The sequence below is a fragment of the Sorex araneus genome, chromosome 3 (assembly GCF_027595985.1).
Source record: "Sorex araneus isolate mSorAra2 chromosome 3, mSorAra2.pri, whole genome shotgun sequence".
Lineage (NCBI taxonomy): Eukaryota > Metazoa > Chordata > Mammalia > Eulipotyphla > Soricidae > Sorex > Sorex araneus.
The window spans coordinates 193,155,254-193,179,100 of NC_073304.1; the positions used below are offsets into that span (position 1 = coordinate 193,155,254).

The 23,847-nt window shown below is 53.5% G+C and overlaps 1 protein-coding gene across 3 annotated transcripts in view; it reads right to left on the reverse strand.

The window, feature by feature from the left end:
* The window catches only part of ABR (ABR activator of RhoGEF and GTPase), a 198,509-nt gene that overhangs the window by 106,306 nt on the left and 68,356 nt on the right, over positions 1-23,847 (reverse strand). The gene's annotated exons all lie outside the window — the stretch shown is intronic.

The window sequence follows — 23,847 nt, forward strand, 5'->3', positions numbered from 1 at the left end:
AGTGCTCAGGGGTCACTTCTGGCTCAGTGCTCAGGGATCACTCATGGTGGTGTGGTTCAAACAAGTTGTTCTCTCCCCGGCTCCACTTTTTTGAGCATCTTCCCGGGCCCAGGACGGGCTTCCTTACATCTCCCCCAGAGCACTCGGGCCACATGCACACGAACAGATGCCTGATAACTGCCCGCCGGCCAGTCCATCCTGAGAGCAACTCCCCACCTCTTCCCATAACAACCATTTCAAGGGGGTCCAGCCCTTGCTCTGCAGGGGCTAACCCGGGTTTGATCCCTGGCACCCCCTATGGTCCCCTAAGTCCCGCCAGGAGTGATTCCTGAGCACAGAGCCCTGCAGTAAACCCTGACAGCACCGGATGTGGCTCCGAAACAAAACCAAAACAACAGAAACAAATAATGCTATCATTTAGGGTCTGCGGTCTGGTGGTCCCGCTGACCAACCCTACAGGACTTCCAGCCCTTCGAGTGAGCAGCTTTAACTCGCCTCCTGCTCCCCCTCGGAACTGTGGAGAAATGTCCAGCGCTGACACTGGCCTGAGGTGAGTGGAGGCTGGGTTCTGCCCTCCTGGGGCGTGCTGCTGGGCCCCCAGGAGGCAGAAGGGAGAATCAAAGGACCACTGCGGTGCTGACCTTGGACTCCAAGCCCACTTAATCACCTGCGAGCTCTCTCCCCCACTCAGCCCCTCTCCCATATAAGGTTTCGTGAGTCCTGAGGGGATTTATGAAAAATTAAATGACTCTCAATCTAGTGCTGAGAGATGGGCTGAGAGATGCCTCTGCAGAGAACAGACGCATAAAATAAAGTCCAGAGAGCCAGTGAGATTCTCAGTGGCTTTGCCCCTGGGCCGCAGGGAGGATCAGGATCTATGCGCCCTTCCTTCACGCCCGCGGTGCCCTTCAATGTCAGAAGGTTCCAGCCACTCTGCAGAGACCAGCCACGTCGTTCCCAACACGCACAGCCTCACATCCCACCCCCCGGAACAACCCCAGTCCTCCCCAGGCTGCCAGAGTCCACTGCTTGGTCTTCAGCTCGAGGCTGGGCCTTCAAAGTGATTCTACTGGAGAGCCAGAGAGATGGCACAGCGGGTAGGGCGCTTGCCTTGCACACGGATGGCCCAGGTTCAATCCCTGAATCCCCTATGGTTCCCCCAAGCATTACCAGGAATAATCCCGGAGTGCAGAGCCAGGAGTTACCCCTGAGCATCATCGGGTATGGCCTAAGAATCAAAAAAAAAAGAAACTTCTTCCCTTGCAACGCCCCCCTCATCCCTCCAAAAAAAGAAACCAAACTAATGATTCTACTGGGCTAGAGAGAGTGAACTAGGGCTCAGGGTACTTGCCTTGCATGCACCTAACCTAGCTCAATCCCGTGCCACAGACCCCCAAGCACTGCTGGGGTGGCCTGGGTAACCCTCAGCACTGCAGGGTTTAAGTAGCAGCTACGGCTCCCTCCTCTGAGGCACTGACCCAGTTGGCCAAGAGTCATCAGGACAGCCCACCCCCCAAGTGATTCTCCTACTGAATGGGACCATGAAAAGGCAGCTCGAAATTCATCTTTTTGGGCCAGAGCCCAAAAAGTACAATGGGTAGGGTGTTTGCATTGCACACGGCCAGCCCAGATCCCACCCTCTGCCCTGCATCCTATATGGTCCCCTGAGCCCACCAGAAATAACCCTGAGCATCACAGGGTGTCCCGCCCCCCGCAACACCAATTCAAGTCATCTCCCCTGTCCCTGCTCCCCTGTGATAATGGTTTGGCTGTTCCTGTTCCTTTTGTCACTCACCAAGGAGATGAAAGAATCCCTGCCCCCCCAACACACACACACACACACACACACACACACACACACACACACACACACCCCACACACCCCTCACGACCTCTTTCTGAAACGCCAACCTCACCTTTCCTCTAGGTCATGAAAAGACAGGTGAGGCTGAGCTGCTCATTTCTGCTCTGTACCCGCATGCACACGGCGCCACCATCCCGCGGGTACACTCACACACACAGACCTACCTCCAGCTGGGCACCCCTCTACTGGCACAGCTGCCCTCCCATCACTCCATCCGGCCGTGTACACGTGTGTAGCCCTGGGATGACTTCAGAGGAATGTGGGATGGAAACAGTGAACTGAGGCTTCAGGAGGCCAGGTGGATCAAGGGCTCTGCCCGGAGGCTTGCCTTGCACGCAGCTGACCAGGGCTGGAATCCCAGAACCACAGATGGCCTCCCACGTCCTGCAAGGAGTGACCCCTGAGCACCGCCAGGAGTGGCCCCCAGACCCCCAAGAAGTCCAGTGCCTTGCACATGACTGCCACTTGTCCTAGAAGTCAGCGACACACAAATCCCTTCTACGGCCCCCCGCCCCCACCCTGGGATACCACCAGTCACTTGCCCCCTCTCTCCCCCACCCCCGTTTCCAGTCCCTTGGTTCCAGGGCAGCCGCTGAGGACCCACTTTCTCCACCGGCACGTGCGGTGGGCAGGGCCCTGAGTCCGTGCTGGCTAGCACAGTGAGAATGAATGTGCTCTAGCCTCTTGCTATCACTGCAGCCCCCCCAGTGAGAATGAATGTGACGGGTCACTTCCTGGCAGAGGCTGGCCACACCCCTGCGTGATCATGCGTGTCTCCGTGCTCCCTCTGCACCCGGGGGCTGTGAGTCTCCCTGGGAGCAGCCCCAGGCGGGCGGGCTGCGTCTCTAAGCGGCCACGTCTGCTCCCGACCGGCACAGAGAAGCAAGGAACAGGCCAGTTCGTGTGAGTCAAGGCTGTCTCAGGACAGGGCGGCTCCTCGGCATACTCAGCTCACCCCCACCGCGTCCAGGTGCGGCCAGCCTGCCCGTCCTGGGCTCTGAGAAGCTCCTGGTCCTCCCCTCAGTGCCCTGCAATCCTCGGCTCCCAGCGCCGCCTCCACCAGCCTCCACTGGCTCAATAGAGCCAGGAATGCCGCAGCGCCCTCTTCTGGCAGGAGAGGGGAAGGGACTCTCAAATTTCAGAGCTTGGGTTTGGTAGGAGCTGGCACCAGGGGACCAGGCCTTCCGTGCCAGTCTGAGGGCCCCACTCACCCAACCAGGGTCAGGGCAGTGAGCCATCCGTAACTAAGCCCCAGGGACAGCCTGGGGCAATGTGTGATGTGAGCCCCGAAGTAGGCAAGGGAAACTCCCATGGCTGCAGCTTTGTGCACGAGAGCAGAAGACAGCAGCACCCCGTGTGTCCAAGGAAGGGCAAATGCATCGATGGTGGGAGGGAGACCAGGACCCACGTGGGCTAAGTGAAACCCGCCGGCCACAAGATGACAAGAAGGGTGACGCACTCCTCTGAGAGTCCTGTCCACAGAGACAGGAAGCAGCAGGATGGCCGTGGGGCTGGGGGAGGGCAGGTGTTCTAGGGGTGCAGTTTCCGATCTGCGAGATGACAAGAGTCCTGGTGTGCCCACAAATGTCCCCAGACGCCATCGAAGCACACGCTTACAACAGTAGGTTTTACAGTCACACATTGAAACACAATTTGAAAAATAAACGAAGACACAGCAACGACAAAAAAGCAGAGCGGGGAGGTGCAGCCTCAGAGACGGAAACTCTTTCATGGGGGCTGGGCAGGGGACAGGGGACAGACCCAGGTCAGGGGCCAGCGCATCGTGCAGAGAGAGCTCTGGAGTCACCTTCTGGGCTCCGAAGACAGGCTCTAGCCCTTAGTCTGGCTGCCAACTTCCTGGCACGAGACAAGCCTGGCTCTGCCCTGGGCAGGGGCAGCCAAGCGTCTATCAGCTCCCGTTCCAGGACTGCCTCTTCCTTCAGGCCGCCCCGGTGTTCAACTTACAACGTTGTGGGGAAGCACGTGGAACCGTCCAGGCGGCAAGGCTGGAGTCGGAGCTCCCTGGGGGTGGCCTCTGTCCCTGACTCTGCTCCTACCCCTCAGGCCCCCTCCCAAGTCCTCTGCTCGCACCCCTTCAGGGAGGGGCACCGGCCTCCACACCAGGGCAGCCTCGGCCAAGAATCAAGCTCAGGACCGGGCATGGCCTTGGGGCAGACAGGAGGGGAAGAAACGGGGCCCTCGTCTTCAGGGGGGCTGGAGTGACAAGCACCAGAGCCCCAAGGCTGGCGGGACCTGCCTGCCATGGCTCCCATGCGTGGTCCTGGTTTCAGTGAACAGAGGACGAGGCTGGAGCAGCAGGGGCCGGGCTCAGAGCTCGCAGGAACGCTCCCGGAAACAACCTGCCACGCCTGGGCACGTGAGCAGGAGAGGAGAGAAGGGCGCAGATCCCACTAAAAGCAGGGTGGCGCTGACGCCAGGGGCCAGCCCTCCTGAGGGGTGGGGAGTTTGGGCACGTGAATGTAATATATCCCAGTCTCCCAGGAAAGTGGAAGCAAGATTCTGAATGGCAGCCAAGAGACGGGCTTCCTCTCAGGGCCACGAAGAGACAGAGCAGTTTACAGTGAGCTTATTTATTTCCTTTTTTTTGGGGGGAGATGTCACCCCCGGCGATGCAAAGGGGTTGCTCCTGGCTCTGCACTCAGGAATTACTCCTGGCAGTGCTTGGAGGACCATCTGGGATGCTGGGAATCGAACTTGGGTTGGCTGCATGCAAGGCAAATGCCCTACCCGCTGAACTATCGCTCCAGCCCTGTTTCCTGTTTTTGTTGTGTGGCCATACCTACCTGGCAGTGCTCAGCGGTTACTCCTGGCTCTGCACTCAGGAATCACTACTGTCGGTGCTTGGGTGGGTGGGGGCATACGGGGATGCTGGGGATCAGACCCAACTTGGCCAAGTGCAGGACAAACGCCCTAACCACTGTGCTAACTCTCTGCTCCCAGTTTCCAGTGCTTTGGGAGCACAGGCTCTGGAGCCAAGGGGGAGAATCCAAAGCGGAATTTTGGCTGTGTGAGCTTGGGTGACTTACTTAACTCCTCTGTGCCCCAGTTTCCTCATTTATAAAATAAACATAATACTAGCCTTGTCTTCTACAGCTTCTGCGCCAGTAAAGCGACTTGTTCCAAGTATAGAGAAGAGCGCCTGGCCGGAAGTAAGGGATGTTAGTGCTGGTTCAGGTTGATGCTCGGTCATTCTTCTCTCTCCCGGTGGTCCCCACTCTGGGACAGACACCAAGAGGATGCCCGGTGTGGGGGACTCTCCTCGGGGACTTCTCTGGGCACTGTGTGGGCTCTGAGCAGGAGCAGGCACCAGACAACGGCCCATGACGCACCTGACAACCTGCTCTGGCCCTGGCTGCTGCCCCTCCTGGGGCCCCTGCGCACACTCAGACTGAGCCCTGAGCTCATGCCCGGGGGCCCGGAGACTAGCTCAGTCACCAGCCTCAGCGTCTCCACACCAGAAGCGGCGGGGCACCGGCCTGCTCCCCAGGGAGGTGCGCCTGCGCCCAGGCACGGGGCTCTGTGGCCCGCTCCAGGCGGGAGGGAAGAGGAGATGCGGCAGAATCGGGTGGGGGGGTGGGGCAACTGGCTCTGGGGCCAGACTGTCTGGGCCCTAGCCCCTATTGCCCTCTTTACCAGCTGTGTGCCCTTGAACAGTTATTTAACCTCTCTGGGCCTCGTTTTATCTGGAAATAGAAGGCAGTCCCCAAAGGCCCGGGAACTACGAGGATGAGTAAGTGCCTCCAGGGCGCCTTTAGAGATGTACGGGCACCACCTAAATACAAACTACCAGGGCGAACGACAAGCTTGGCGTGCCGGTGCTCAAGCCCGCAAGACCTCAGTGCTCCTCTGCTCCTAGAGCTCATGCCGGGCGGGATTGGACCCGCGCCTGCGGGACAGCCCCTGACAATAACTTTTAATCCCTAGAGAGCCTGAGCAGGAACCGAAAGCTCCATCTGCAGACAGAGTCTGAGCTCTGCCAACACCCTGCCCTGCCCTCCCTGGCATGTCCTGGGCTTGGCCCTGTCCGGGGCTCCCTGCCCAATGGCCGGCCTCTTCCTCAGAAGCAGCTCCTGCACGTTTCTCTGAGTGGAGCCAGCCCAGGTTCTTTTTTTTTTTTCCCGTCAGAAGTCAGACAGTGCAGGGACTGGAGCGATAGCACACCGGGTAGGGCATTTGCCTTGCACGCGGCCAAACTGAGTTCGATTCCCAGCATCCCATATGGTCCCCTGAGCACTGCCAGGGGTGATTCCTGAATGCAGAGCCAGGAGTAACCCTTGTGCACCGCCAGGTGTGACCCAAAAACAAAACAAAACAAAACAAAAACAAAAACAAAAAGAAGTCAGACAGTGCATTTCTTTACTGCACATCCCAGAACTCCTGAATCCTAGGAGCATATGGGGTGTAAAAGAAGATGTGACGGGGCCGGAGCGATTGTACAGTGGGTAGGGCTGGATCCCCGGCATCCTGTAAGATCCTCCAAACACCGCCAGAAGTAATTCCTGAGCGCAGATTCAGGAGTGAGCCCTGAGCATCACTGGGTGTACCCTCTCACCCTCCCCCCCCAAAAAAAAAAAAGATGTGACAACACGAAGCCAAAAATTTGTGCTTTAACTCTGTCACTGGAACTCTCGGGGTCCCTGAGCCCCACCTCTGCACAAACGCAGCACGGTCGACTCCCCAGGGCGCGGGAGACGAGAAAAGGAGGATCCAAAGGGATCCACAAGTTTTGCACGAGGGAGGCCCGGGTTCCATGCCTGGAACCTGGATTCCACCTGCATGACCTGAGCGCCACCAAGTGTGGTACCAAAAACCAAAACTTTTTTTTTTTTTCAAATGAGGCGGTAGTGAGCAGCATGCCATGGCTTGCACAGAGCAGGCACCCCCTAGACACACACCGTTTACCTTATCCCTCCCCCCTGCAAAATGTGAGAGGAGATATGAGAACCAGAGCACAGAGCCCAGCAGGTGAAGTGCTGCGTTAGCCGTAGGATGAAGAGCTCTGTCAGGTGGTTGGTTTAGAATAAACTCCACGCTGCAGTCCTGCCAGGTGGAACGGGCAGGGATTCAGAGCAGCCTTCTGTGGTGTGTGCGTGTATGTGTGTGTGTGTGTGTGTGTGTGTGTGTGTGTGTGTATGCGCGTGCGTGCGCGTGTGTGCAAGCTAGGGGGTGGGTAACATTTGCATCCCTGACCCCTGGCTTCCCCAGAATCTGGTTCACAAATCTCCCCCTCCCCCAGAACTAGGTAGAAGGGCCAAGAGAGTGGTTCAAGCTGTCCAGCCGCACACACCACCCTGGGCAGTGCCCACACAGCCTCAGGAGCAGCCCACCCAAACAGATGGCATGTCCGCAGGGCCGGGCATACAGCCCCTGTGTCTCTCACATGACAGCATCACGGGTGCGAGGAGCCACACCCTGCAACAGGAACTCAGCCTGGTGGTCACCATAGCAACAGGCTCCTGCTCCAGCCTGCAGCGGGCGGGGCTGATGCCAATGCAGGCAGGAGCCGCTCCCGCTTGCTCAGCTCTGCTTCCCGGTAGTGGGCGAGACAACAAATGAAGGGGATAGGCGTGCACCCCACAGAAATCTGTGTCCCCCCCCCCGCCCCGCACGTCCCTCATCTCAACACACACACTCGTTCTCCTACTCCCAGGGCTGGATCTGAGGGCTGTGGGCCCTGGAGTGAGCCGTGGATACCCCCTCTGTGTCCCTAACAAATCCTCAGTGGCTGCAGAAGATTCATCCACAAGACCCTGGAAACCGTAGGGGGGGCAGGAGGGGAGAGAGACTGCACTAGGGCACTAGTCTCCGTTCCCACATGGGCCCTTCCCTGCCTTTGGGGCCAGCGCCCGAGCAGCTAAGCATCCCACTTTCCCCAGCCGCCAGGCACCCTGCCCTTCAGAATCCCACAGGTGGCCCTGCCAGGCGTCTGCTCAGTGGTGCATGGATGCGCCCACGTGTCCTGGAACTCCTGCAAGACCAAATGTCCCCTGACAGGGCCCGGCCCTGTCCTCGGCTGGGGCGGGCCTGGCGGAGTCTTGCTCAGCACCGGGGCAGGACAACGGGTCTGCCCTGAAGACGCCCTCGCCAAGAGCCACCCGCCGCCTCTCCTTAGAGTATCCGGGTCTCCACTGCATGCACACAGAAGCAGGGGGCTCAAGCGACCCGCTCACAACCCCCACGCCCCAGGAAGGACACTGGGAAGGAAGCTGGGGCTGGGCAAGAGCTGGACAGAGCCCACGCCTCCCTGTGCCTACCCATGGTTGCGGGCTCTCCCTCCCCGAGCCGCGGTGCTGGCGGAGATGCCTCCAGTGCCAGGAATGCCTCCTTCCTGCAGGCCCAGCCTTCTCCATCCCCACTGCCACCTGCGCCCAGGGATGCCGCCTCCTGGCCCGCGGGGACCAGCGCCCAATCAGGAGCTGAGCTGCGCACAAACACCCAGCTCAGGGGCCCCAGAGCCCGGGAGTGAAGCCCAGGTCACCAGGCCAGATTGCAGTGATGACCCCAGGGCCCCTGGGGAGAAGGCGCCGGGCCATGGGGTATCCTGGGAACCGCTCCCATGGAGGCCTCCAGGATGGGCAGCTGGGCAGAGGGGAAGCTCGGGCACTGGGTGTTCAGAGCCACAGTCAAGGGGGACAACTGTGGATTCATCGATACCCTAATCTATCGGCACTCAACAGATTTCCTTCCTTCCTTCCTTCCTTCCTTCCTTCCTTCCTTCCTTCCTTCCTTCCTTCCTTCCTTCCTTCCTTCCTTCCTTCCTTCCTTCCTTCCTTCCTTTTCTTTCTTTTTTCTTTCTTTCTTTCACACTCAGCAATGCTCAGGGATTACTCCTGGCTCTGCACTCAGGAATTACCCCTGTCTGTGCTCAGGGGACCATATGGGATGCTGGGGATCGAACCCAGGTCAGCCACATATAAGACAAGCGCCCTATCCACTGTACTACCACTCTGGCCCGCAACTGATTTTCTTTTCTTTTTCCTTTTCTTTCTTTTTGTTTATTTATTTATTTATTTATTTATTTTTTCTGAAGGGGGGAGGTTGGGCTACATCAGCTATGCGCAGGGCTTACTCCTAGCTCTGTGCTCAGGGATCACTCCTGGCAGGCCTTAGAGGACCCTATATGGTGCTGGGGATTGAACCCAGGTCCACCACATATGAGCTAGGCACCCTACCCACAGTGCTATCTCTCCAGCCCTCTCAACTGATTTTTAGCAGCACTGCCAAGATCACTGAATGGTGTTTCCAGCCAAGGGTGTGAAACAACTGGGCAAGGACAAACAAAAGGACAAAGTTGCACCACTTTTCACACCATCCCCAAAATTCAACTCACAATGGGTCAGAGGATTCAGTGCAAGCCTATTCAACTACAAGGCCAAAAAAGTTCTATGTAACTATTAAATTTTTGAAGAAAAACCTAAAATTATGCAGGTGAACTCAAGATTGTGGATTTAGCAAAGAATTCTCAGAAATGACACCAAAGGTGCAAAAGATATAAAGGTAAATTGGGCGCTACTTAAAAAAAAATATAAAACTTTGGGGCTAGAGAGATAGAACAGCGAGTAGGGCATTTGCCTTGCGCACAGCCGACCCGGGTTGATTCTCAGCATCCCATATGGTCTCCTGAGCACTGTCAGGGGTAATTCCTGAGTGCAGAGCCAGGAGTGACCCCTGTGCATCGCCGGGTGTGACCCAAAAAGCAAAAATAAATAAATAAATAAAACTTTGTGCTTTAAACACAATCAAGAAAGTGAATTGTAGGGGCTGGAGCAATAGCACAGCGGGTAGGGTGTTTGCCTTGCACACGGCCAACCCGGGTTCGATTCCCAGCATCCTATATGGTCCCCTGAGCATCGCCAGGGGTAATTTCTGAGTGCAGAGCCAGGAGTAACCCCTGTGCATCACCGGGTGTGACCCAAAAAAAAAGCAAAAAAAGAAAATGAAATGTAGGTTTGGCAGGTCAAGCACCTGCCCTGCATGCAGTGACACAAGTTTGAGCCCTGGAACCCCAGGTGGTCCCCTCAGCACTATCAGGAGTGACTCATGAGCTCTGCTGGGAGGGGCATGAAAAAAAAAGGAAAAGAAAAGTAGGGCCGGGACATTGCTTGGCAGCAGAGCACTGGTCTTCCTCGTGAGAGGGTCCGGGGTTTGATCCTCAGCACCACCACCACAACAAAAAAATTTTTTTTTAATTTTAAAAAGAAAGTGAAAGGAAACTCACAATGGGAGAAAATATTTGCAAATGACATAGATGATGAGAGACTTGCCACTAAACTATATGAAGAACACACAACTCAGGGCTGGAGCGATAGCACAGCAGGTAGGGCGTTTGCCTTGCATGCGGCCGACCCGAGTTTGAATCCCAGCATCCCTTATGGTCCCCTGAGCACTGCCAGGAGTAATTCCTGAGTGTAGAACCAGGAGTAAGCCCTGTGCATCGCTGGTGTGACCCAAAAAAAAGAAAAAAAAAAAAGAACACACAACTCAACAATCACACGCCATCACAACCAATCTCGGAGGGGCTGGAGAGACAGTGCATTGGGTAGGGCGCTTGTCTTGCATGCAGACAACCCAGGTTTGATTCCCAGCATCCCATGTGGTCCCTTGAGCACCACCATCAGTGATTCCTGAGTGCAGAGCCAAGAGCAAGCACTGAGCACCACCAGGTGTGGCCCCCAAACGAAGCAAAACAAACACAACTAATCTCAAAAAGAACATGACGGCACCTAATCTTCCCAAGTGGGAGCACTCCAAGGGCTGAAAACTCTGGAGCCTTCTCAAAATGGGGACGGGCGGATTCTCCTTTCTATCTAAAGGCACAGCAGCCCCCACTCACACCCAACACCCTCCAATAGAGAAATAGCCCAGCTCCACAACTGAACCTCGCCAAGCTGCCAAGCCACCGAATTGTCACTGGACCACATGGCTGTGCACAGCACCTGCGAATTTTATAGTACTGTCAGTCCAGTAGGACCATAGCAAATCTAATGGGAAGGTTTCTAGAAGCCCGCCACACTCTGTGAGCCTAAACCACAACACAGAAGACTCAACTTGCATTAACTAGCACAGTAAATCCTCAGACAATGAGTTCAGTAAACCATTGTGAGATGTAACAATAGCACAAATTGACTCTTATTGATCTATTTTTTTTAATAATTCCAATTGCCTTTGTGTTGTAACAAACAATAGGAAGTAAATTTATTTATGCCTACAAGGGGGAAGGCTGGCGTGGTGGGTGGGAAACTGGGGACACTGGTGGAGGGAAGGTCACACGGGTGGTGGGGTTGGTGTTGGGACATTGAATTGGTGTGGGAACACTGTTGGAACATTGGTGTTGTAATACCGAATGCCTGGAGTGACTGTATTATGAACAACTTGGTAAATCATAGTGTTACAATAAAAAGAAAAAAATTTTAAATCAAAAGATCCATGATGCAGGGCTAAGGAGATAGCACAGTGGAGAGGGTGTTTGCCTTTTTTTTTCTCTTTTTGGGTCACACCTGGTGATGCATAGGGGTTACTCCTGGCTCTGCACTCAGGAATTACTCCTGGCGGTGCTCAGGGGACTATGTGGGATGCTGGGAATCGAACCCGGCCGCTTGCAAGGCAAACACCCTCTCCACTGTGCTATCTCTTCAGCCCTGCATCATATCAGTGATAGCCCTGTGCTATCACTCAGCCCCCCCAAGGGTGTTTGCCTTGCATGTAGTCAACCTGGGTTCAATCCTCAGCATCCCATATCGTTCCTTGAGCACTGCCAGGAGGAGTAATTCCTGAGTGCAAAGCCAGGAGTAACCCCTGAGCATCACCGGGTGTGACCTCCCGCAAAAATAAATAAATAAATAAATAAATAAATAAATAAATAAATAAATAAAGATCCATGACGCAGCTGAAAACTAGGAAAAGGATTTCTCCAAGGAAGGAAAGAGTTTTCTGCTGACAATGCTCTGTTATCCCTCCCCCACCACCCCCGTGTGCCCACACTGTGCAGTGCAGGACTGGAATACTGGGGCAGGGCAGACACAGCCTTTGGTCACCAACGGGCGACCTCCTGAGTCCTCACGGGAAGAGAGCCTCCAGCTCACGGGCGAGGAAACTGAGGCACAGAGAGGTTACGAAACGGGCTCCAGAGCACAACATTAGAAAGCAAAGCGGCGGGGCTTCTACTCACTCCCAGGCAGCTGCTCCAGTGCCCGGTGCCAAGTGCTGGACAGTTCCGGAGGGCACAAGGGAGCCTAGCAAGGGGCTGAAGTTGAAGGAAGCATTGATCTGGCTTTGGTTTGGGGGAGGCCCCGATGTGGGTGGGTGGGGGTGCCAGAGGAAGAGAGCAGGACCTGGCTGCCAGCCAGGGTAGGGCGGGGGGAGCGAAAGGGACAGCAGGACGCTGGGGCATAGCCCACGCCTTCCTCACGCAAACACTCTGAACAAGCCAACACTGGGCAGCATGGGCGACTGGCCACCAAGAGCCAGACAGAAAGGCGCATGTGGTGGGACCCCGCATGCAGAGCCCAGGCAGCCTCAGCTCACTGGGGACAAAGAGTGTCCCATGGGGTCAGGAGGAGGAACCAGAGGGAAGGTGTTGACCCCAAGGTGACCCCTGGGGTCAGTGCTGAGAACTGAGCCTCTTTGAGCAGGAACACCAGAAACCTCCTCATCACAGAGGTCACTGTGCATTGTGAGAAAAGAAATCTCTTTACATTAAAAAAAAAAAAGTGTGTATGTGTGTGTGTGTGTGTGTGTGTGTGTGTGTGTGTGTGTGTGTGTGTGGCGCTGGGGGGTGAGGGGGGACACATTCCACTGTGTAGATGTATCACAGTTTCTTCACTCAGTTGTCTGTTCTCAGGCACTCGTGTTGTTTCCAGACTCTATGAATAGAGCTGCAATAAACACAGAATCCAGCTATTGTGATTAGTCCTACAATGAACACAGAAGTGCAGGTGTTTTTTCTGCAGTGTGTTTTTGGAGTACCTTCCCAGAAGAGGTATTGTTGGGTCATAGGGAAGCTCTAGTTTTCTGCAGAATGTCCATATTGTTTCCCAAAAAGGTTGGACCAGTTGGTATTCCCACCAATGAGAGTCCCTTTCTCCCCGCATCCAAGCCAGCACTGTTTGTTCTTGTTCTTTTTGATGTGTGCCAGTCTCTGTGGCATGAGATGATATCTCATTGTTGTTTTGATTTGCATCTCCCTGATGATTAGCGATGTAGAGCATTTTTCTTTTCATGTGACTTTTAGTTTGTATTTCTTCTTTGAGGAAGTTTCTGTTCATTTCTTCTCCCCGTTTTGTTTTTGTTTTTGTTTTTGGGTCACACCTGGCGATGCACAGGGGTTACTCCTGGCTCTGCACTCAGGAATTACTCCTGGCAGTGCTCAGGGGTCCATATGGGATGCTGGGATTTGAACCCAGGTCGGCCGAATGCAAGGCAAACGCCCTACCCGCTATGCTATCACTCCAGCCCCTTTTCCCCGTTTTTTGAAGTAAAGGGACAAACAAGATAAACTTTCAGTACCTGTTTTGCAAACCATAGTGCCCAAAAGGAAAGGGGGGGTGGTAACTGGCTGGGGGAGGATGGCAGCGGGAGGAAACTGGGGACATTGATGGTGGGAAATGTACACTGGTAAAGGGACTGGTGTTGGAACACTGTATGACTGAAACCCAATCATGAACAACTTTGTAATGATATATCTCATGGTGACTCAATAAAAAAATAAAAGGGGGGCGCAGAGACCCATCCTGAGGAGGGCAGAAAACATGCTTAGTGTGCCTGAGGTCCTAGGGTAGATTTCTTGCACCGCAAACACACAGACACAGATAGACACACATACACACACACACATACACACCCGCACACCCCCACACAGGGCCATTTCTTGAATTTACATCATGAGCATCATAACTGTCCTCACTTCATAGGTGAAGAGACCCAGGCAAAAAAAGATAAATCAACTTGCTGACTGGCTAAGGAGGAAGGAGCTGGAGTCTGAACACCGGCAGCTGAGTCCAGAGAAGCTCATCTGCCTCCACCTCCCCCTTCATGGTGGTGATCAGACCTTCCAGGCTGCCTTTACTTGCAGTGCCGAGAAGCTAGCAGAGAATAGGTGGATCCCAGGCAGCAACGGACTCCTGGACGTGGTCACAACAGCCCACACTGCAACAAGAAATTAATTCACTGCACATGCAGACCCCTCCAGGAGGTGGGAATGCTTGTATACCCATTTCACAGAAAAAGAAAATGAGGCAGAGATAGGTCCCGTGTCCTGCCCCCAGGTCACAGCTGTTGAGTGGCCAGGTTGGGAGTTGAAGCTGCTGTCCTCTATCCCTGCTTACGTCCATAAAGCAAGAGTGACCATGATTTTAACACCCCCAGGAGTCTGGCCTTGAAGGTTATACTCCAGGGGATTCGCTATCAGGATAAGAGCAAAGCCAGACTCTGGCCGGGAGAAGCCGGAAGGATGAGTCTGCAGGGCATGTTGGACTCGGGCCATAAGTGATGGGCAGTAGCTCTAGGAGAGAAGCAGAGCCATGTCCCGGCCCACTGCTGGGCACTGGGCTGGGTGCGTCGTGGGGTGCATTGGTGCTGCATTATTTCCAACTGCAGGAGGACCCACTCGCTGATGAACTCGGCCCCTGGCCTGGATTGGAAGGAGCTTCCCGGGCCAGAGAGAGTACAGGAGAAGCACCTACTAAGTGCTTGACCCAGATTCCATTTCCAGCATCACTTGTGATTCCATAAGCCCTGCCAGGAGTGGTCCATAGGCAGAGTCAGGCTGTGTGTCCCCCCCAACCCCCCAAAAGAGGATCTAACGTACTAAGTGTACAGGTATTATTTTCAATTTTTTGGTTCAGCTTTTCTTGTTTGGGGCCACACCCGGTGGTGTTCTCAGGGCTAACTTCTGGCTCTGTGCTCAGAGATAATTCTTGGCACTGCTCAGGGAACCATATGGGGTGGTAGGATAAGTACATGCAAGGTAAGTGTCCTAATTCATGCATTATCTACCTGGCCTCAGGGGTCATTTTTGAAGTTTGTTTTTCTCTCTCCCTCAAATATATAATTTAGATATAAATAGTTAACATATTAAAAATATAGATATACATTAAGTATATATACTTAACCTGGGTATATCTGCTATGCTGCAGCATAAAATAATTATCTTACTATAGAATTTGTCTAAAAAATAGGAGTATATAATCATGACTAAATAAATTGTAGCTTATTCCCATCATGGAATTCTATGCCGCTTTGACAATGAATAATCTAGGCAAGAACAAAGAGAAAACTCAAAACATAATTAAAGGAGAAAAGGGCAAGTCACAGAAAGACATTTCTACTATGATGCCTTTTATATAATTTGCAAACTACATGGATATGCTACCTAGGAACCCATGAAATCAAGCTCTAAAGAGAAGTGATTAACACAGAATCCATAATGCCAGGCAGTGAATGGGAGTGTATTGGGTTCAACTGTGTCCCCCGAAACAGAAATTTCGGGGGACTGGGGAGATAGTTCAGGTAGTTGGGTATGTGCTGAACAACTGCAAGGTCCTGGGTTTGACCCCTGGCACTGTATTTCCTGCAGAGACTGTAAAGAGTGTCCAAGGGTCCCCCAAACACCCCGGGGAATGACCCCCAATAAAAAAATGCTGGCAGATCGGAGAGAAAGCGCAGGGGCTAGTGTTTGCCGTGCACATAGCCAACCCCACTTGTATTGCCAGCATCCCAGATGGTCCCAGGAGCCCCACCAGGAACAATTCCTGAGCACAGAGCCGGGGTAAGTCCTGAGTGTCACCGGCCACAGTCCCAAACAAAACATCAAAGGAAACCCCCATAGCTTTAAACATGACCTTATTTGAAAATATCTTTAATATATGTATGTGTACACATATATATATCTTTAATATGTTTACATTTACATATATTAAAATATATTTAATTTATATATGTCTATGTGTTGTCAGGAATTGAACTCAGGGCCTCACATGTGCGAGGCACCGCTCTCCAGCTCCCTGCACACCCCAGAAACCAGGAGAGACAGCGAGCAGATTCACCCCCAGCCTCAGGAGGAAGCAATGCAGCTGACAGCCTGACCCGGGCTGCTGGCCTCCAGCTGCAGAGAAGGAGGCATCAGAACTGCCGGCTAAGGCAGGGCTGCGGCCCGTGTCAGCAGACCGTTCCCTGAGGATAGCACTGTGGCTAACGCAGAGTGAATGGGTGTCTATCTCACCAAAGCTGGATATCATGTTCTTTTGTACCAGACTCCATATGTCAAATAGAAACTAAAGCCACCTATGGTAACCCAGCCCTTGCACTTGACAGTTGAAAGGCCAAGGACTGGTGGTGACAGGAAGGGGACAGACTAGAAGAACCCAGGGGTTGTGCATTCTCACCCAGCAAAGCCACCAGGGGCTGCCACCTGCCGCTCATCCTCTGGGGACAAATAGGACCCTTCTCTCTGCGCCACACACAGACCCAGGCAGGCTGCCGGGGAGGCCCCTGGCTCCTTGTCTGAAGAATGTTCTGAAAGCCAATGAAGAGGATTATAAAGGAAGTCCTGGACGGAAATGTTCTCTGGGGGCTCAGGGCCGTTCCAGAGAATTCCTTGACCCGTGCCAGTACCAGGAGGTGCCAGTTCTGAGAGCCAGGGTCAGGCCTACTCAGCTGGATACACATCCTTGTCCTGGGCGCCACTGCAGTGTCTGCTCAGCTATGGGCCGAGGAAGGCCAACTGCCCCTTCAAGGTCCCTGCAAGGGGCACCACCCGGGAGGTGGTCCTGCCAGAGAAGAGACCCCCAGACTGAGAGAGAGCCCCACTGCTTGCCTTGCCTGAGAAGAGGTGGGCCCAGAGGCAGGAAGGCAGCCCTGGGGGGACACTGTATCTGCTGGACTCCTGCCCAGGTGCATTGCAACAGGGCTGGGGGTGCCTCTAAGGGCCGGGCACTTATCCCCCATTATCTAACTGAACCGAGTCAAACACTGGCTTTCCAGCCACACTGCACACATGAATTATTACTATTATTATTACTACTACCACTACTATTACTACTACTACTACCACTACTATTACTACTATTACTACTACTACTACTACTATTACTACTATTTTGCTTTTGCAGCCACAGCCAGCAGAGCTTGTGGGCAATTGTGCTCTTGTGTTGCTCCCGCCGTGCTCAGAGCTCTGCACAGTTCTGGGGATTGAACCTGGACCTCCCACATGCAAAGCACTTCTTGCTCAGGGGCTGGCAAAATAGTACAGTGGATAGGGCACTTGCCTTGCATGCAGCCGACCATGGTTTGATCCCCACGATCACATAGAGCCCCTTGAGTAAAGCCAGGAGTAATTCCTGAGTGCTGAGCCAGGAGTAACCCCTGAGCATCACCAGGTGTGACCCAAACCCCACAGCCTCCAAACAAAGTATGCTAATCTTGAACGAACTCTCAACCCTATACATACAAATTATACTGAGTTTACAGATGAATAGACCAAGGTTCAAAATGTAATGGTTAACAGAATCAATACTCACATCCAAGTCTTTCTGATTCAAAGGATATTTAATCTAGACGGGCAAACATTAATTAACACATTCAACAAATCTCCCATTGTAAGGCCTTATCCCCAGAGGAACACTTATTCTGGGAGACACTGGCCCTTGATAGAGGAGCTCATTATCACTCCGCCTCCAGGGGGCGCTGATGAGAAGTGCCTTGGCTGAGAAAGGGTCAGACTGGCTGGTCCCCTGAACGTCACCCCCAGTCCAAATACACCCCCTCTCCTCAGGCACAGAGCCTGGGGCCCTCAGCTCGCACCTCCTCCACAGTACTGATGCTGAGTTCTTCAGAAAGCCAGGGCCATGCTATGACTTAGAGCTGAGCTAATAGGGACAGAGAATAGTACCGCAAGCAGGGCGTTTGCCTTGCAAGCACCAACCACAGGTTCAATCCCTGGCATTCCATAAGCCCTGCCAGGAGTGACTCCTGAGCACACCTGGCAGGAGTAAAAACTGCCAGGTGTGACGCCCCCCCAAAAAAAAAGAAAAAAGAAAGAAAGAAAGAAAGAAAGAAAGAAAGAAAGAAAGAAAGAAAGAAAGAAAGAAAGAAAGAAAGAAAGAATTGGTCTGTTTACTGCTTAAATTCCCTAGCACCCCTCCCCCACCCGATGCCACATGAATATTAAATGGGGGTTCTGGAATTCAAATTCAGGCTTTTGCAATTTTTTCCCCCTACCTACATGTCCTTTGGAGGCTGGAGACTTCCCAGCAGAAATGAGGGCCTAGGAGACTCATTCTGTGCTGAGTATCCTGCTAGCATGTATCAATAACAACAATTAGCCTTTATTCTGGCATAAAACAGTGTGAGGAGGGCACTCCTTGTCATTCATCATCTTTATCACCTTCACTGACTTTCACAACCACCGCAGGACAGACGCAGGCCAGGTGTTTAGAACTCTCCCTCTGCAGATGCAGGAGGGTGGGCCAGCTTTCTCCCTGTGTCATTCCCGATTTCTCCTCTCTGCTATCTGGGCAGTGGGAGATGGGGAGCAGAGAGAGGTCAGGAGGCTGGCGTATTCCCTGCCTCTCCCCGACCTTCTACCACCCCTAAGGGCTCCCCCAGCCACTCGGACCACCTGTTCCACAGAAAGCCGAGGTGGCTGCCAGGAGATCACCCCAGGTCCTGAGCCAGGCCCTCCGCAGAGCACCCAGCGTTGAGCACACGCCTGCTCCATGCCCTCCCTCCAGCCCCCCCCCCGCCCCCCGCCCCGTCCCTATGCCAGCCGGAGACTGAGGATGTAGCAGTAAGTCACAGGTCTGGTGCTCTGGTCTCCTGAGGGAGGAGTCAGGGTCTCTCTGAGCTGCAATAAGCAGCTACTGAGTGGCGCCCGTGGGAAGTGAGGAGGAGGCACAGGGAGAAAGGAAGACGGCAGAGAACGGAGTGGAGGGCAGAGATGACAGGCAGAGCTCGGGCTCTCAGCAGCCATCTCCCGGCCTGGCCTCGAGTTCACCTTCAACAAATGGGGAAAGTCCACAGGGCTGCGGGCCGGAGGGAGGCGGGTGGTGGGAAGAGATGGGGGACACTTGAAGTCTGGGCTTTGGGCCCAGCAGAGCCATTAGCATAACCCACAAGCGCCTCCTGGAAGCTAATCTCTGGTCACAAGCTGGGTGGGAGCCGGGGAACCCCCCATCTTAGTAAACACTTCATCCTGCTGCTCTGGGGTGAGGACAAGGGGATGCAGGGCAGCCTTTGGGGGAACTACCTAACTCTCCCCCCCCACACACACACGCCATCATAAAGAGCTGAGACTCTGAGGAAAAGGTGGACTGTAGCAGCGTCCAGATCCTCTTTGCCAATGGCACCCCCTACCCCTCCTTAGTACAAGCAAGGACTTGGGGACCCCTCATGCTCTGATCTCCGGCCTGGCCTCCAGTGACAGACAAGGGCAAAGAAGGCTCTTCTCAGGGTCTGGGGCATGACTTGGCTGCTTTATTTATTTATTTTTTGTTTGGGAGGACACACCCAGCAGTGCTCAGAGCTCACTTCTGGCTCGGCGCTCAGGGGTCACCCCTGGGTCAGCCACCTAGAAAGCAAGCAGCTCACCTACTCTATGCTCTCTCCAGCCTCTCCGTGCTTTATTAAGTGTTGTGTGGGCCACCCCCAAAGAGGTGGGGGCGGGGTGCAGGCAGTGGTGCTGGGGGTTGAACCCAAGGCATCGGCTCCAGCACTTGAACTGCAGCCCTCAAGCCAACCCTGGGTCCATGTGTTTTGTCCCTTCATGTTGAGGGACTCTGCTCCTTGGCCACATGCTTTTTGTTTTGTTTTGTTTTTAAATCTTGGTTTCAGGTCACTTCCGGTGATGTTCAGGGGGTCCTCCTGGCTCTGCACTCAGAAATTACTCCTGGCAGTGCTTGGGGGGATCTTATGGGATGCTAGGAATTGAACCCGGGTCTACTGCGTGCAAGGCCTTTACTTACTATACCAACACATCTCCAGCCTCTAACACAGGCATTTTCTTGATGAAGGGAACCCTCTTTCCTAAACAAGCAAGAAGGTTCTCAGAGAAAGAGGCCATCATAGGGGGCAGGATGGTGGAAGCATCTATCTGAAGAGAGCCTGGATTGGGATTTGCTGGCGGAGATGTCCGCCAGGGTCTGGGGGGCAGAGGCAGAAGAAAATATGCCTCCAGGGGCTGGAGCAATAGTATGGCGGGTAGGGCGTTTGCCTTGCACGTGGCCAACCCAGGTTCAATTCCCAGCATCCCATATGGTCCCCTGAGCATCGCCAGGGGTAATTCCTGAGTGCAGAGCCAGGAGTAACCCCTGTGCATCGCCAGGTGTGACCCAAAAAGCAAAAAAAAAAAAAAAAAAAAAAGAAAGAAAAAGAAAAGAAAAGATGCCTCCACCCCACACGGTGCGAGTTCCTCTTGCCTCTCTCCGAGCCTGAATCTCAGGGAGCCCAGGAAGTGCTCCCTCCCTCAGGAGCGGGCAATACAACTTGTGTACCACAACACCACCCTTGTAAGGTTCCATATCTATGGCCTTAGTGAAATGTTCCACTGGCCACTGCAGGCATGGCCCGGCCAAGTGGCCTGCTTTAGAGCAAGACCAGAGGTGCCAGATTTCTTGGATCCCTACACAAGCTTATCGCTATGTGTCCTCGTGCAGGCTTCTTACTGAACCTGTGCCTCTGTGTTCTCAGCTGTAAAGTGGGGTGCTGTCTTTGTGGATAGTTCGAAGAATAAGGGAACAGGATACAGAGACACCAGGACAGAGCCAGGATGCAGAGCCAGAATCCAGTCACCAGGCCCTTACTTCTGCTGTCTGCTCTAAAGTCATCGGAGAAAGCTCGGCATGGAGGCCTGCGGGGGCCTGGGGGGCAGCAGAGGCAGAGAAGCGATGACACGAACAGGCCATAGACACTCACAAAGTGTCCACATGCAGGACCTTTCACCTAGGATTAGGGACATGAGACAGAACACCGGACACCCAGAAAGGTGAATTTGAAATAAGCATTATAGACTTTTTATATGTGGATGCCCCAAATATTACAGGGGACACATTTATGCCAAGCATCATTCTTTGGAAATCATACTTAATGGGGGTTTCTGGTTTGTTTTGGGGCCACACTCACAGGTGCTCAAGACTTACTCCTGCAGGGGTGTGAATTGCCTGGAAGTTAGCCTGTACCTGCGGGGCAAGTGCCTCAGCAGCCTGATGGTTCCTTCAGACTTCCAAAATTGCTTCTGTGCCTTTGGCTGGATTGTAACAACTTGGGACCAACTTTACCAAGAAATTAAATGGCCAAAGTTATATATGTGGGAGTCATGCCCACAAACCACCTCCAGCTCAGCTATACAAGTTCATTTATCAGCCTTATTTCAGAGACTCATAAATAAACTTTTTTTTTTCTTTTTGGGTCATACTTGGCAATGCACAGGGGTTACCTCCTGGCTTTGCACTCAGGAATTACTCCTGGCAGTGCTCAGGGGACCATATGGGATGCTAGAAATTGAACCTGGGTCAGCCACATGTAAGGCCACACAAACGCCCTACCTGCTGTGGTACTGCTCCAGCCCCCATAAATAAATCTAGAAAGAGATCACCATTGCTCATCAATTTGCTCAAGCGGCACCAGTAACATCTCCATTGTGAGACCTGTTACTGTTTTTGGCATATCAAATACACCACGGGTAGCTTGCCAGGCTCTGCTGTGTGGGTGAGATACTCTTGGTAGCTGGCCGGGCTCTCCGAGAAGGACGGAGAAATCGAACGTGGGTCAGCTGCGTGCAAGGCAAATGCTCTACCCACTGTGCTATTGCTTTAGCCCCATAAATAAATCTAGAAAGAGATCAAAAGCCACAATTAATCTTGGACCCAGGCCTGGCTGAACTGACTGAGATAAATCGGAGGGGGGGGGGGCGGGTCAGCCTGGAGCCCGCCCAAGCAGAGCCCCCTGCAGCTGCTTGCTTCCATAATTCCAAATCGCCGGCATACCCTGGGCCTGACTCTGCCATCTCAGGAGGGACCTCACAGAGATGTAATCTGCTGATAATTCGAGTATGTGGGTTTTGCGACCGAAATCTCCGGGCTTTCTCAGAGTTGGGATGGGCTACTTTCCCCCACTTCCCAATACTGCTGGAAAAACTGGCAGTCACCCCCACGAACCAACTCCAGTGCCACCATGTAAGCTCAACCACATGCCTTGCTTCAGAAACCTATAAATAAATTTCAAAAGAGATCAAAAGTCGCAGTTAATCTCAGACCTGTGCATGGCTGAACAGACCAGGGTAAATTGGAGGGGGGTGGGTTAGCCTAGTGCCCACCCAAGCAGAGCCCCCAGCAGCCACTTGCTTCCACAATCCAAAATCACCACCAGGCCCTCGGCCGCCTGACTCCATCATCTCAGGACAGGTCTCACTGAGAATTCTGGTACGAGGGTTTTGTGACTGAAATCTCCAGGCTTTCTCAGGGTTGGGATAGGCTACCTCCCCCTACCTCCTTGTACTGCCAGAAGCCTCGGCAGTCATGTCCACACCCAAAGCTGCCACCCAGTTAAAAAGCTACTCTAGCCTTGCTGTCACGATAAAAATACTGAATGCCCTGAACAAACACCATGACCTCTTAGCACCTGTACTGCAAACCATAAGGAGAGAGAAAGAGCAAGAAGGAAAGTGCCTCCCATAAAGGGAGACTGAGGGGGTGGGGAGGGAAACAGGGGACACTGGTGGTGGGAAATGTACAGTGGTGGAGAGGTGGGTGCTGGATCATTGTATGACTGAAACCCAATTATGAATAGCTTTGTAATGGTCTATCTCATGGATATTCAATTAAAAAAATTTTTTTAAGTCTTACTCATGGATCTGTGTTCAGGAATCACTCTGTGTAGCACTGGTGGTGTGGGGGAGTGGGGGCAGGTGCATACGGGATGTTGGGAATCAAACCCGGGTCAGTCACACAGGCAAGTGCCTGACCCACTGTATCTCTAGCCCTCAAACAGTATTATAGTTGAGTTCCACTTTCCTGCACTTTGTTTTGTTTTGCTTTTTGGGTCACACCCGGCGATGAACAGGGGTTACTCCTGGCTCACTGCACTCAGGAATTACTCCTGGCAGTGCTCGGGGGGCTATATGGGATTCCGGGAATCGAATCCGAGTTGGCCGGGTGCAAGTCAAACGCCTTACTTACTGTGCTATCGCTCCAGCCCCACTTTTCTGAACTCTGATTTACTAAAATATTTCGCAGCCCTGGAGAGATAGTACAGTGAGTAGGGTGCCTGCCTTGCAAGTGGCCGACCTGGGTTCAATTCCCAGCACTAAATATGGTTCCAAGTCCTGCTAAGAGTGGCCCTTGAGCACAGAGCCGGGAATAAACCGTATCACTGGGTGTGGCCCCCAAACCAATAAATAAGTAAATAATAAATCCGAGGCTTAAAAAAAAAAACAACCAACAAAAGCTCTGAACCTTGTGATAATCAGACTTCCTCCAAGTGTGAGCCACCAGTGGTACATGCCTGCCAGTGTCAGTGTGTGAAGTCAGCCGTCTGAGGGAGCAAGTAGTCAAAGCTCCGGGTGACTGCTCGCTGCTCCACCAGCTGCCCAGCCCTCTCAGGAGAGGTCCAGCCCTCCAGCTGGAGGAATGAGGAGGAACTGAGCACAGAAGGCCCTGCCTGGGAGCCGTGCACAGGAAGAGCCATGCCCCTCCCCCACTCAAACTGAGAGGAAGTCACAACAGTCCCCCCCACCCCCTCCAGAAGCCGCTGTGGAAAAGAGCCGGTGGGGGGTGGACAGAGGGCAGCAACCTGAGGCCCACAGCCCAGGATGGCACCTCAGAGGTGCTCCAGAAAAGCCCCCAGAAGCACCGAAATCCCTCCATAGCCCTGAGAAGAAACCCTGGCGGGAAAGCAGGGGAGGATTCGAGGGGAGCTGGGCAGGGGGGGGGGCGGGCAAGGGGCAAGAGCCCAGCACCATCCCCTGTCTACCC